The sequence below is a fragment of the Vulpes lagopus genome, chromosome 14, assembly GCF_018345385.1.
Source record: "Vulpes lagopus strain Blue_001 chromosome 14, ASM1834538v1, whole genome shotgun sequence".
Taxonomy (NCBI): domain Eukaryota; kingdom Metazoa; phylum Chordata; class Mammalia; order Carnivora; family Canidae; genus Vulpes; species Vulpes lagopus.
Genome location: NC_054837.1, coordinates 9,798,545 through 9,813,891, shown reverse-complemented (window position 1 = coordinate 9,813,891; position 15,347 = coordinate 9,798,545). Strand labels below are relative to the sequence as shown.

Here is a 15,347-nt window from a genome sequence, read left to right as displayed (position 1 = left end):
TGGCCACAGAGTAGCTCTCTGGGAAGTGCAGAAGCCAAGCCCACGTCACGGGGTTACAGACCAGGTGGAGGCAGGTGCAGACCTCCCTGAAGCCCCAAGTGTGGAAGAGGGAGAGAGAGGGGTTGGGTGTGTCCACAGGGGAGCAGTGAAGGCAAGGTTTTCATGGGTGATGGACTTAAGTCTTATGAGGGAAACGGGGCGGGGGGGTGCAGTGGGGACAATGTTGCTGGGCTTCACAGGGCTGAGGGCCAGCAAACGGGTGGGTCAAGGTGGGCATGGCACAGGGGCTCTTTCTTGGAGTCTGGCACCAAGGAAAGCTGAAGACAAAGGTCCTTTGAAGAAAAGGTAGAGAGGAGGAAAGGGAATGAGGTTATGCCCCATGACAGGTGTTTTTTGGATGAAGTGGGAGAGTCTTTCGAGAATAAGGATGACCCAGTGTGAGAAGAGGAATCAGGAATGCCTATCTCTGGAAGCCTGATTGAGGTGGTGCCCGAGAGTCTAGTGAAGTACTGCCCCATGGGGCCTGGATGTTCTTCCTGTCAGCTGCATTGGCGGGCTTGGGCAGAGCAGAGGCCCAGGGAGGCTGGGAGGACTGTAAGGTGACCCAACAGGAGTTCCCTCTACATGTTGGGGGTAGAGATGCTTTTCCCTTTTAATTTCTTGTTCAGGAGCAGGGAAGCCATCACCCCATCTTTCAGTAAGATCAAAAAGTAACAAAGCCTCTTGTCCACTGTGGAAATGGTAGGACTGGAAGGCCACATCTGTGGTGGGAAGGAGAGGCGGGGTGTGCAGTGGCCTGGGGCATGTGGGACACTGGGGCCAAAGCTTTCAGGGCCTGGCGGGAGGTGTCAGACTGGCGGTCTGGGCGCATGAGCTCCGGCTGTCTCCTTGCAGAGGGTCACCAGGCTGGCAGAAACCACTTTGGAGAGCTGGACCCATGGTCCGTTACCACTCCCAGAAGTCTGGATGCTCCCGCCCCCTTTTTTTCCCCTTCTAAACCGTGGACAGGGGATCCCTGGGTGGCGCAGCGGTTTGGCGCCTGCCTTTGGCCCAGGGCCCGATCCTGGAGACCCGGGATCGAATCCCACGTCGGGCTCCCTGCATGGAGCCTGCTTCTCCCTCTGCCTGTGTCTCTGCCTCTCTCTCTCTCTGTGACTATCATGAATGAATAAATAAAATCTTTAAAAAAAATAAAAATAAAAAAAAATAAACCGTGGACAGTGCCTTTACTTCCTTCCCGAAGCGCACTCCACACTAAAGCATCCCCATTACTTGGGGAGCCAGCAGATCCTATAGAGGCTAGAAAGTGGGGGCTTTCTGTGATTGAGCCAACTGCCCAGGAGGGAGGACAGCACTGGCGCAAGGCGCTCGGTGGGGACGCGGGAAGCCGCTCCAAGGAGCCAGTGCCGACTTCTTGTAAAGAATCGCGTTTTTAATTGCTTTTTTGTTTTTTAAAGATTTTATTTATTCATGAGAGACAGAGAGAGGCAGAGACCCAGGCAGAGGGAGAAGCAGGCTCCATGCAGGGAGCCCGTGTGGGACTGGATCCCAGGACTCTGGGGTCACGACCTGGGCCGAAGGCGGCGCTAAACCGCTGAGCCCCCGGGGGTCCCTTTAATTGCCTTTGAAGGCCCAGCTGGGCGCACGCATCCCCCACAGCAATGATCGCCCAATTTTAAAATCCTTCCATCACCAGAGCCCTTTGACGAGGTCAGTAAAACTGGCCTGCGAATAGGCGAGGGCGGGCAGCCGCGCCTCCCCGGCCTCCCGCCCAGGAGCCAGAGGAGTCGGAGGCCCCGGAGGCCCCGGAGGCCCCGGAGAAGGGCGGGAGCCCCGACCGGCCGCAGTGAGGCCCCGGGTGACGCCCCGCCCCGCCGGCCGGGTGGAGCAGCGGCTCCGGAGCCCGCGGCAGGCGGCCCCGCGGCGGGGTGCGGGAGGGTCACCCCGGCTTGGAAGCGCGGGAAGTCGGGCCCCGGAGAGGCAGGTGAGGCCGGATACGAAAGGGGGCGCTTGCGAGGCCGCGGGAGCAAAGCCGGGGCCGCTGCGCCCGGGGCTGAGGAGGGCCCCCGCGGGCAGTGCCTGTGGCTTTTCTGAAGTAAAAGCCCGGACGGACGCAGTGAGCGCGCAGAGGAGAGCCGGAGAGGAACGCGGGGCGCCGCTGCCGCTGCCGCTGCCGCTGCCGCTGCCGCTGCTCGGCGGGAAGGACCGAGGCGGGACCGAAGCGTGTTTCCGAAGAAGGCCCGGGATCCGCCCGCGGGCACGCCTGCGCCTCGCCGGACGCCAGGGCCCGGGCGTCGGCCTCCACTCCCCGAGGGCCGAGGGCCGAGGGCCGAGCGGGGCCGCCGGCGACGTGCGTGACGAGGCTGAAGGAGGCAGGTGGTGCCCTGACCAGGCCGGCCCGCGCCTCCCCCGCGGAGGCGGCCCGACCGCGAGGACCGCGAGGACCGCGAGGACCCTCCGTCTCCCGGCCGCGCTGAGCTGGGGGCCAGGAGCCCCCCCGAGCCCCGGGTCGCGCGGGTCGCGCAGGTCGCCGGTCGCCGGTCGCCGGTCGCCAGGTGCCGGGGCGGGGCGGGGCGGGGCGGGGCGGGGCGGGGCGGCGGGCCTCTGCGGGCTCGCGTCGGAGCCCGGGACAGGCGGTCATGGTTAGCGCGCAGCACCTCGGGGTGGGGAACGAGGTGCGGGACGCGGGCTCCCCACGCGCACCCCACCCCCACCCCGACCCGGCCGCCCCGCCTCGAGCCCTCCAGGCGGCCCCGCTGCCCGGGAGCCCGGCGCCCTCGGGCGCGGCTAGGACCGGGGTGGCAGCCCCTGGCTCCCCGGGGCTCCCGGGCTCGCACGGCGCTCGCCCTCCCCCGGCCTTTTCCTTTGCGTCTCGGTGGTTTGGCTTTGCGTTGTGCCTCCCTGGAGGTACGGGTCCCCCATCCTGGTTCCGGGGCCTCCAGGCCCCCAAGCGCCCGCCGCGGCCTGGGTCCTCGGCACCACGTCCCGGCCCACCGCTCCAGCCCGCGGACCCCGACCCCGACCCCGACCCCGACCCCTTCTGGGCTCGGCCCGGGGGTGAGCTGGCCACGCCGCCCGCCCAGCGTTAGGACACACCGGGGAGGGCGGGGGAGAGGCCTGGGACCACAGGCCCGGAGCCGCCCTGAAGCCCCCGCCACTTGGGCTGCGGGCCCCCTGCCCCCCAGATTCAGATGGCAGCCCCGGGGCACAGGGAGGGCCTCGGACGCAGGGGACACGTGCCAGGAGGCCTAATACTTCGTGTCAGTCTGGCAGCTGGAGAAGGGCCGTCGTCCAACTAGGACAGGCGGCGTGGCCGTGCGGCACCTGGGCCTGGGGCTGCTGCAGGCGGTGCTGAGAATTCCAGGGGGCTCTCTCCCCAAAATCATTTTACTTTTTCCCATTGCTGCTTTCTTATGTTTACTCTGGGCAAAAAGGACATTTTGGGCTGTGTACGTTTTGCTCCCCAAGACTCTAATTGGGGCATTAAGTCCAGAAAGCAGTTAACTTACCCTTTACTTCTTGGATCATGAGGCGCCCTCTCTCTCACTGGGGGTTCTCAAACCAGCTTAGTCATTTCCTGACCCCCCACATCTCCCAAAGAGCTTCTCTCCACCAAATCCAGCTGTGCAGTCCCTCTTACTCATGTCCTTACTTTTCTTTTCTTTTTTTTTAGTAGACTTCATTGCCTTTGAGTAGTTTAAGATTGACGGGTAAGTAGCAGCTAGCGCGCAGGCTCCGAGTACCCGGCCCTCCCCTCAGCGCTGGTGACCACAGACCCTTTTGCTCTGTCACCGCTAAGCTTTTGCCTTTTCCAGAATGTCCTGTAATTGGAGATACACAGACTGTGGCCTTTTCAGATTGGCCTCTTCCATGTAGCAATGTGTGCTTAAGGCCGCTACATGTCTGTGTATGGCTTGACAGCTCATTTTTCCTCCAACCTTATTGGGATACAATTGACAAATAAAATTGTATGTATTTAAGGTGTACAACGTGATAATTCAAAATACATTTACTTCGTGGAATGATCACCAGTATCAGGTTAACACATCTATCACCTCCCACAGTTACCTTTCTTGTGTGTGTGTGTGTGTGTGTGTGTGTGTGTGTGTGTGTAGGTAAAGGGAACCCTTAAGATCTACTCTTAACAAATTTCAAGTCTACAACACAACACAGTATCATTAACTAGAGTCGCCACACTGTGCATGACATCCCTGGAACTCATTCGTCTATACATGAAGGCTCAGACCCTCTGACCAGCATCTCCCTATGTCCCCCACCCCCTAGCCCTTGATAAGCACACTCTCCTCTCTGTTTACGACAGCACATTTCTTTTCATCGCCAAATAACACTACACTGTATGGATGCACCATCCATCCATCCAATGGATGGTTTGTTTATCCATTCACCTGTGAAGGGCACCTCAGCTGTTTCCCATTTGGGCCAATTGTGTATAAACCTGCTCTAAACCTTCATGTGCACATTTTTGTATGGACATAAGTTTTCAACTCTTTCCGGTAACACCTACCCCGTGGTCCATGACAGCACCAAACACCTGTATTTAAAGGAAGAAATGACATGGTTTCTCTACAGTCTCTTCAGAAAATAGAGGACACACACCTGATTTATGAGGGCAGCATTACCCTAGTGTTCCAAAATCAGATAAAGGGACTGCAAGAAAAGAAATCACAGTATCTTTCATGGCCATAAGTGCTGAAATGTTCAACAAAATATTAAAAAGTCAAATTTTAAAAAAATCCGACAATGTATAAGAAGAATTACAGGGGCACCTGGCTGCCTTAGTCGATGGAGTATGTGGCTCTTGATCTCTGGGTTGGAAGTTTGAGCTCCACGTTGGCTGTAGAGATACTTAAAAATAAAATCTTAAAAAAAATAAATAAATAAATCCCTCTATGGCCGGGTGGGATTCATTTCAGGCATGCAACGCTGGTTCAACATTAGGGAGTCAATTAATGCAATCCATCATATCACCAAGCTAAAGAAGAAAAATCACATGATCATATCAATAGATGCAGAGGAAGCATTTGACAGAATCTAACATCTGCAGCAGAATCTAACACTGCAGCAAAGGGATGCCTGGGTGGCTCAGTGGTTGAGCGTCTGCCTCCAGCTTGGGACATGATCCTGGGGTCCTGGGATCAAGTCCCACGTCGGGCTCCCTTCGTGGAGCCTGCTTCTCCCTCTGCCTGTTTCTCTGCCTCTTTCTCTCTGTGTCTCTTAGGAATAAATAAATGTAATCTTTTAAAAAAAAATTGCAGCAACGTAGGAATAGAAGGGACCTTTCCCAACATAACAAAGAATGTCTGCAAAAAAGGTACATGTCAATTATACTTCAATTAAAAGATCAATAACAACAACAAAACCTACAGATAACATTATTATTTTTTTTAATCTATGACAGTCACACATACAGAGAGAGAGAGAGAGGCAGAGACACAGACAGAGGGAGAAGGAGGCTCCATGCACCGGGAGTCCGACGTGGGATTCGATCCCGGGTCTCCAGGATCACGCCCTGGGCCAAAGGCAGGCTCCAAACCGCTGCGCCACCCAGGGTTCCCTATAGATAACATTATTAATGATGAGAAGCTACATGTTTTCCCAAAGTCAGGAACAAGGCAGGGGTGTCCCCTTGCACCACTCCTGTTAAACATTATATTGAAAGAGTAAAAAAACCACCAACCTAGGATTTTGTATCCAGTGAACATATCCTTCCAAAATAGAAAAATACTTTCTTAGGCAAAAGCTGAAAAGAATTCAGGGCACCTGGCTGACTCAGTTGATAGAGTGTGTGACTCTTGATCTCAGGGTTGTAAGCTCCACATTGGGCACAGAGACTACTTAAAAACAAATTTTTTTAGAAAGCTTAAAGACTGTGTTGCCAGTAGATCCATGTTGCAAGAAATGTTAAGTTCTTCAGAGAAAAGAAAAATTATATAGGCCAGAATCTCAGATCTACATAAACCCCCCCTTTTTTTTTATAGAGAGAGAGAGTGCAGGAGGAGGAGCAGAGAGAGAGACAGGGTGCAAGTCTCAAGCAGGCTCCACACCCAGCACGGGCCTCAGTCTCACAGCCCTGAGATCACAACCTGAACCAAAATCAAGAGTCAATCACCTAACTGACTGAACCACCCCATCCTTTTAAGTATTCCCTCTCACTCCTTGCTTGCATGTTTTTTGGGTTGTTTGTTTGTTTGTTTTGCTTGCATGGTTTCAGACAAGAAATCTCAGGTGACTTTCACCCTTGTTTCCCTCTAGGTGAGCTGGTTTTTGTTGTTTTTTCTTCTGGCTTATTTCAGGGTTGTCCCTTTATCTTTGGTTTTCTGCACTTTGAATATCCTATGCCTACATTAAGGGTGTTTTATATTTACCCTGCTTGGTGTTGTCTAGGATTCCCTGAATTTGTGATTTGGTTTCTGTCATTAACTTTGGAATACTCTCGGTTTGTTTTTGTTGGGGGTTTCTTGTGTGTGTGTTTGGGTTTTTTTCCACGATGGAGTCACACCAAGGCACACACACTACCTTCTGGGCAACCAGGGCCCTACTCCATTTTTCTCAGCACTTATTTTTTTTTAAGATTATGTTTTTAAGCATTCTCTATATACAGTGTGGGGGGAGAGGCTCAAACTCACACCGCTAAGATCAAGAGTCACATGTTCCACTAACTGAAGCCAGCCAGGCACCCCACCCAGCACTTATTTTATTGCAAAAATGAGATGGGCACAAATACCACTTTGTAAATGGCTATCACACTTATGGAGAACTCATTTCTGTGCTGAGGACAAGAACTCACCATCACTTAGGGGCCAGTGGTGCTGGCTAGACTGCCGTGCTGACCTCTGGCTGGAGGGACAGGCTCCCACCTTCAGCCTCTGTGGACCTATCTGTCCTTTGTCTGTGTGCTGTTCCTGTGATGCATCCACACTGTGTGTTCTTGTGCAGAGAAGGGACCCAAGATGCCCAGTGAGCTTGGAGGACGAGGTCCGATTCTGTTTAGCCACCCATTCCTGGATAGCCTCGGTGGACACCACTCAGAAGGTGGCCATGAATTGTGAGCACACCAGTCATGCCTCCAGAGCCCGGGGACATCTCTGGGGCTTGTGCTGGTTCAGCCACAAGACCCAGAATGCCAGGACACCTGGGTGGCTCAGTGGTTGAGTATCTGCCTTTGGCACAGGGCGTGATCCCAGGATCTTGAGATCGAGTCCCACATCAAGGTCCCCACAGGGAGTCAGCTTCTCTGCCTCTGTCTCTGTGTCTTTCATAAATAAATAAATAAAATCTTTTTTTAAAAAACCCAGAATGCCTGGCACCTGGATGCACTGATGGGCACCCCAAGGCTGGTGCTCACCTACACACCACAGCCTGTGAAGGGGTGCTGGGTATCCAGGCCCCATCCCCAAGAGTAACAGAGTGCTCACCAGGCCAGAGCTGCTGCTGCAGGTGCCCAGGCCTCTGAGCCACACATCCACCACCACTGGCCCTGCACGAGATGGGCAGTGAGTCCCAGCCATTATCACTTTAAATGTTCCTTCTGCTCCTGTCTTCTTCCAGAATTCCCATTCTATATAGGCAACATCCTTTTTTTTTTTTTTTTTAAGATTTTATTTATTCATGAAAGACACAGAGAAAGAGGCAGAGACACAGGCAGAGGGAGAAGCAGGCTTCCTGCAGTGAGCCCGATGTGGGACGTGGGACGTGGGACTTGATCCCGGGAGCCCGGGATCACGTCCTGAGCTGAAGGCAGACACTCAACTGCTGAGCCACCTAGGCGTTCCCTAATGCAACATCTTTTATAATTGTCCTTCAGTTCTTGGACATTCTGTTACTTTTCTTCCTCTTTGCATTTTAGTTTGGAAAGTTTCTAGTGACATATCTTCAAGCTCACTGATTCTTTTCTCAGCTGTGCACAGCCCACCCATGCACCCACCAAAGCCATTCTCCATTTCTGTTAATTATTTTGTTAATTTCCAGTATTTCTTTTTGATGCTTTCTTAGAGTTTCCATCTCTTTGCTCACATTGCCCATTTATTCTTGCATGTTGCCCACTCTTTCATTAGAGCCTTTGGCATATTAACCATTGTTGTGTTAAATTCCCCATCCAAGGGGGCACCAAGCTGTCTCAGTCAGAAAAGCATGTGACCCTTAATCTTGGGCTTGTGAGATCAAGTCCCATGTTGGGTGTAGAGATTACTTAAAAAATAAAATCTTAAAAAAATAATAAAAATAATAAAATAAATAAAATAAAATAAAATAAAATAAAATAAAATAAAATAAAATCTTTAGGGCAGCCTGGGTGGCTCAGTGGTTTAATGCCACCTTTGGCCTGGGGCATGATCCTGGGGACCCGGGATCGAGTCCTACATCAGGCTCCCTGTGTGGAGTCTGCTCTCCCTCTGCCTGTGTCTCTGCCTCTCTCTCTCTCTCTCTCTCCCTCTCTCTGTGTATGTCTCTCATGAATAAATAAAATATTTTTTAAAAAATTAAAAAAATAAAATTTAGAGGAGCTCAGGTGGCTCAGTTTGTTAAGTGTCTTGCCTTCAGCTTAGGTCATGATCCCTGCATCAGGCTCCCTTCTCTCTGCCTGCTGTTCCACTTACTTGTGCGTGCTCTCTCTCTCTTTGTGTTTGTAAATAAATCAGATCTTTAAAAAAGATTTTTTAAAAATAAAATCTTTAAATTCCCTGTCCTGCCAACATCTCTGCCATAGCTGAGTCTGGTTCTGAGGCTTGCCTTGTCTCTTCAAATTGCACCTTTTTTTGTGTGTGTGATTTTTTGTTGTTGTTGTTGAATGTCAGACAGAACTGAGGTACACAGCACTTTAATGAGAGATTTGTATGTTTTTCTGGCCAGGAGGTAGGCTCAAAGGCTGAGATTTCCTCTTGTCTCCTTATTTTTCCCCTGTTGTCCTTGGGTGTCCCTAGAGACTCCTTCTTCAGTGGAGTCAGCCTTACAGCAGTGTTCGCTTTGGCAGCACATATGTTAAGATAGGAATGACACAGAGAAGTTTAGCATGACCCCTGTGTGGGGATGACATGCAGATTCATGAAGAATCAGCCTTGCAGCTCTTGCAGCTATAATCCTCTAGGACATAGGAGCCCTACTGTTGGGGCAGGAAGGCATCCTTGGATCAGATGATTCAGTCTGTCTTTTTTTTTTTTTTTTTAAGATTTCATTTATTTATTCATGAGAGACACAGGGAGAGACAGAGACATAGACAGAGGGAGAAGCCGGCTCCCCATAAGGAGCCTGATGTAGGACTCGATCCCCCGACCCTGGGATTGTGACCTGAGCCAAAGGCAGACACTCAACCACTGAGCCACCCATGTGCCCCTAGCTCTGTCTTCTTGTGGGCCTGTGGCCTGGCTTGTGATCCTCACAAGTACTGCTTCTCAGGTCTTTTTTGCCCCTTAGGTAAGACAAAGGCTACAGGGGGCTGGAGTTAGGTTGATCCCTTCCCCCATGTTGGATGAGGCTCTGGGGAAGTTGTCTCTGTTGCTGGCTGGCCTTTACTTTTTTGTTTTGCTTTGGTTTGTTTGTTTTGGTGGAGAATGAACTATCTGGGCATATTTCAAATGCTTACATGTCCCCTCCTCCTTATGTCAAACACAAAGATGTTTTGCTCCAATCTTCACCGTGAGAACCTGGTGGGGCTGCTTGGAGGTAAAACATAAACATGTGCCCCTTCCTTAGACTGCTTCACTTAGGGTGAGTTTTTAATTCTCAAGCTAGTCCCTGCTCAGCCTTCAGCATTTCATCAACATTACCATTTAAGGGGTCATTGTAGGTGGTCCTACCAGTTGCTGGTTCCACTGGCTTCTGCTGCTGGTAAGTCTATCTTACCTTTTTTTTTTTTTTGGATGTGCTGGTAATGTTTATTTATATCACATCAGCCACATTTAAGTCCTGGAGATTTGTATTTACATATAGCATCCAATACATTCCTGGGAGAATTTGCTTTTTCTTTTTTTTTTCCCAAAAACAAAACAGGAGGCAATCAATATGACAGTTGGGTAGCCTAATGAACCTCATGCTTCTTTGGTGGCCTCATCCAGGATTTCAGAGTGAACTGTATCCAAAGGCTGCCAGTGGCAACTCATGAGAGAGTCATAGAGTTCCTCACTTTTCACCATAAACTCCTTGTTTAGTTCCTCAATGTTCAAATGAAGATTTGGATCTTCAAGTGGGTCTTCATCTTGTTTCTCTGCCAGAGCTGTGCTTTCCTGGGTGGCTCAGGTCATGAATCCGGGGTCCGGGGATCGAGTCCCACATCGGGTTCCCGGCAGGGAACCTGCTTCTCCCTCTGCCTCTCTCATGAATAAATAAAACCTTAGGCGTGATACTCTTTGCCTATCTTTACAGTTTTGGGGAGGGGCTGTTGTTGTCCTGGGACCCCAGTTTTCTAATGGATCTAAGAAACATCCTTGGTTTTCAGGGTTTTTTCAGCTTTTTTCTTGTTTTGAGGGCAGGAATGATGACTTCCAAGTTCTCTGTGTGTTGAAGCTAAACCTGAATGCCTTATCTTTTTGCTTACTCCCCGGTGCCTTTCTAACAAGTGCATCTAGAGGGGTGTTTACTCAGCAGGTGTGGCTGGAGAAAACCATTAAGAAATATCTCTGCATCTGATTTTAACACAGACCAATGTGAACAGCAGTGAGGGGGTAGTGCCACAGGAGTTGGGACACTTCTGGTATGGGTGACCAATAATCAAATTTATTTTCCAAAATATAAAAAAAAAATCATAAAAATACAAAAAAAATCTTGTCTCATTCTCAACTGTTAGTCAATCAACGACTATTATCTGCTTACATGAAGAAAGCCATTAGAAACTAGAAAAATGCAAATTAAAGATGAAGTGCAATGCTGGGGTGCCTGGGTGGCTTGGTCAGTTGGGCATCCGCCTTTGGCTCAGGTCATGGTCCCAGGGTCCTGGAATTGTGAGCCCCAAATCAGGCTCCCTGCTCAGCAGGGAATCTGCTTCTCCCTCTCCCTCTGCCCCTCCCCTCCCTGGATACGTGATCTCATGAGTGCCCTCCCTCCACAAATAAATACCTTAAAAAGAAAAAAAAGAAAAAAAAAGAAGAAGTGCCAGTTTGTGCAAACTCTACTTTCTGGTTTTCTTATGTTGTTTGTTTGCTCATCTGTATTTAGCAAAAGCAAAATTACAAAAGCCAAATGTTATGAAGTTGTAAGGAAACATGTGTCCTTTGGCATTGCTAATAGTGCCGTAAATGAATATACTGAAATCTGGCAAATGTGACAAGCCAGTCAGAGTCAGATGTGTTTTGACTCAGTAATTCCATTACTGGGATTTGGGGGGAGATTATTTTTTCCCCTAGACAATAATCCAAGCGAGAACAGCCACATGGACAAAAGTGCTTGTACCAGCACTATTTGAAATCCCAAAAAGAAAGTAAATAGTCAAAAAATCTTAAAAAAAAAAAAAAAAAAAAGGAAAGGAAAGGAAAAGAAAGGAAATAGCCTCTATGTCCTTCTTTAGGGAATGGTCTAGCAAAACTTGCAAGTCAGTACAACAATTAGAGTCTTCATGTCCCTATCCCCACCCCCATGCTTTCGTCTCCCAACATGCGAATCCCAGCCACACTGGTGAGTCAGTTTTATGTCCACTCCTCTGAAACGACATTGCCCCCTCTCTTGCTCACTTGCTGGGAAGTTCCTGTGTGTCTTGCTCATCTTGGTACGCCTGCCACCTACTTCAGGCTCTGGTACAAAGGATCTAAAAGGCTAAGGTGCATAACACGGGGCATAGGTCCTCTGCACCCCCATCACTGGGAGCCTATTGGAAATGCAGAATCCCTGGTTGAAGAGGGTAAACTTCATGACATATATATGTCCCCATGATTAATAATGCAAATGCAGGGGATCCCTGGGTGGCTCAGCGGTTTAGCGCTGCCTTCGGCTCAGGGCCTGATCCTGGAGACCTGGGATGGAGTCCCACATCCGGCTCCTTGCAGGGAGCCTGCTTCTCCCTCTGCCTGTGTCTCTGCCTCTCCCTGTGTGTCTCTCATGAATAAATAAATAAAATCTTTAAAATTAATTAATTAATTAATTAATTTAAAAAATCTTTAAAAAAAACTAATTCGAATGCAGTCTCAGGACGCACCTCAGATGTACTGCATTTCGCCAGACACGTTTTAACAAATTCCCAGGTGATTTGTTTACATTTTGAGACACCCTGTTATGTTGGATGTACAGTTACTCTTAAAATATAAATTCCTATCATTAGTTACTATTTCTAGTCATAACATATACTTTCTTTTTCTCCCGCACTGTGGGAGGCTGCTCTTTATCTTCTCTTGGACTCCTTCATTTGCACAAAGCATGGAGAAATCACAGTGGCAGCTGGCCGTCTCCAAGGACGGCATGGTGCCATGGCAACGTCTTCCATCAGTAACTTCATTTCATCTCTACTTTTACATCTTTCTCTGCTCAGTCCTGAAGCTGGGAATTTTTTTAATTTGGAAAGAACCTAAGATGGCTTGTGGTTGCTATGCCGACAGCAACTGCACGCTTCCTAATGGGCTTGAATCTCATAAAGGAAACTTATCAGCAGATCAGACAATTTTAACCCCAAGGGGCCACAGAGTGACTTCCTCCCCTCCCTTGGCTGAGGATGGCCCTGGGGCTGGGAGGTGAGGCTCCCTGTCTGCTGCATGGCTACCTGCCAGCCTACTTTGAAGTCACACCCTAGCAGGCTGCTCGGCCTGGCCAATCCAAGGGTTTTAGTCAGGATTTGGGGACAGAAGACAGGCTAGAAGACCCTTAGGAGACTTGCTTTAAATGGCTTTTTTTAAAAAAAATTTTTAAAGATTTTATTCATTTATTCATGAGACACAGAGAGACAGAGAGAGAGAGACACAGACAGAGGGAGAATCAGGCTCCTTGGAGGGACCCCGACGTGGGACTCGATCCCAGGCCTCCAGGATCAGGTCCTGGGCTGAAGGCGGCGCTAAACTGCTGAGCCACCCGGGCTGCCCTTAATTATTTTTTTTAAACTGAACTTTATGCCCAACGTGAGGCTTGAACTCATGATCCTGAGATCAAGAGTCACATACTTTACCAACTGAGCCAGCCAATCACCCCGCTTTAGGAGTTTTTCTACCCCCAAAACCCAGAGTATTTGCTCGCTTCGAGCTGTCAAAACACAGGCCAGGCGGCTTAAACACAGAGATTACTGTCTCACGGTTCCAGAGGCTGGAAGTCCAGGATCAAGGTGTCGGCAGGTTTGCTCTCTCCTGAGGCCACTCTCCTTGGTGTGTAGATGACAGTTACTTCTCCTTGTGTCCTCACATGGTCATCCCTGTGTGTGTCTGAATCCTAATCTCCTCCTGTAAGGACACCAGTTAGACTGGATCAGGGCCTGTCCTAGCGACCTCATTTTGACTTAATCACCTCTTTGAAGACTCTCTCCAAATACAGTCACGTCTGGAGGGACACAGTTTAGCACGTAACAACCAGCCAGACCGGCTCCTCTGGGAAGGCAGGCAGTGCCCCGCGTGCGTGAGAGCCTGTGCAGGCCCAGAGCCAGCACGTGACAGCTAACGCACCGTCGTGTTCACACTCGGGGCTGCAGAGCCTCCCTTGGGCGCAGACACAACTGCAACACCATGGCTTCCATCCTCCAGTCCACCTTTGACGTGGGTAGCCTGATCCACCCACCAGTGTTGGGCTCGAGTCCATAATTGCCAGGCAGGTTGCTGGCAGCTGTTGTCCGACACCAATGAACCCCAAGGTGCCATGCCATTGTGCACCGGGTTCCCATGCACTCTGCCACCCCTTCTCCTCCTTGGTGCTCCTCCCAGAGCCCTGGGCATCACAGAGCAGAGAGCGGGGCGTCTCGGGGCCCAGGCACTCTTGGGTCACCCTGCAGGAGGGGCTCATCCAGCACACGTTCCGAGCACTGCAGATACAGCGGAGGACAGACCAAGTCCCTGCCCTCAGGTGGCTCACGTCCTGGCAAGGGGAGATGGACAATAAACCAAATAGAACAAAATGCAGTCCAGTAGTATAGGAAGGGGGGTGTAGGGGGGTTGTGAGGAGGAAAGTCAAAGCCAGGAGAGGAGGGAGAGGGAGTGGTGGGCGAGAGCCACTGGTCCCCAGGGCCTGGATGAGACAGCTTCTCTGCTGAGGTCACATTCGAGCAGAGTCCTGAAGAAAGGGCCTTCCAGGGGAGGGGACCGCAAGCACAGAGTCCCCAAGAAGGGGCAGCAAGGAGGGGGTGTGTCTGAAGGGCTGAAGGTAATAAGGGAAGGTTGTAGGAAAGAACTTAATGTCACCCCCAAAGAATGGCATTTGCCTTGTGCTTTGGGGAGGCGGTTACTAGGCTCTAACAGGAGTGCCTATGTGCCCGGGGGCCTTCCAATAGCCTAACAATGTGATTTTTATTTTTTTTAAAGATTTTATTTATTTATTCATGAAAAACACAGAGAGGGGAAGAGACACAGGTGGAGGGAGAAGCAGGCTCCATGCAGGGAGCCCGACGTGGGACTCGATCCCAGGTCTCCAGGATCACGCCCTGGGCCGAAGGCAGGCCCTAAACCACTGAGCCACCCAGGGATCCCCTAACAACATGACTTATTTATTTATTTTTTATTTATGATAGTCACACAGAGAGAGAGAGAGAGGCAGAGACATAGGCAGAGGGAGAAGCAGGCTCCATGCACTGGGAGCCCGACGTGGGATTCGATCCCGGGTCTCCAGGATCGCGCCCTGGACCAAAGGCAGGTGCCAAACCGCTGCGCCACCCAGGGATCCCCTAACAACATGATTTAAAGTAGGGGACACCGCACCAGATAATATTCAGGGTGGAGCTGAGCACACAGGAAAGCCCAAAATTGTGATGAGGGAGCTGCAGACTGAGGTCACTAAGGAGGACACTCGGTCCATCACGCCTGCGCGATGGAAGGCCAATAAAAGCCCCGAGCTGGACACCTGCACCCCGATGTTTCTAGCAGCGATGTCCACAATAGCCAAACTGTGGAAGGAGCCTCGGTGTCCATCGAAAGATGAATGGATAAAGAAGATGTGGTCTATGTATACAATGGAATATTCCTCAGCCATTAGAAATGACAAATACCCCCTTTTGCTTCGACGTGGATGGAACTGGAGGGTATTATGCTGAGTGAAGTAAGTCAATTGGAGAAGGACAAACATTATATGGTCTCATTCATTTGGGGAATATAAAAAATAGTGAAAGGGAATAAAGGGGAAAGGAGAAAAAATGAGTGGGACATATCAGAAAGGGAGACAGAACATGGGAGACTCCTCTAACTCTGGGAAATGAACTAGGGGTGGTGGAAGGGGAGGTAGGC

At 50.4% G+C, this 15,347-nt stretch overlaps 1 non-coding gene across 1 annotated transcript; it reads left to right on the top strand.

Annotated features, from left to right (window-relative positions):
- Nucleotides 1–8,973: 8,973 nt before the first annotated feature.
- On the top strand, nt 8,974–9,080 carry LOC121475880. The gene has a single exon (XR_005983831.1). It is a non-coding gene; the product is annotated as a U6 spliceosomal RNA (small nuclear RNA).
- Nucleotides 9,081–15,347: the final 6,267 nt, after the last annotated feature.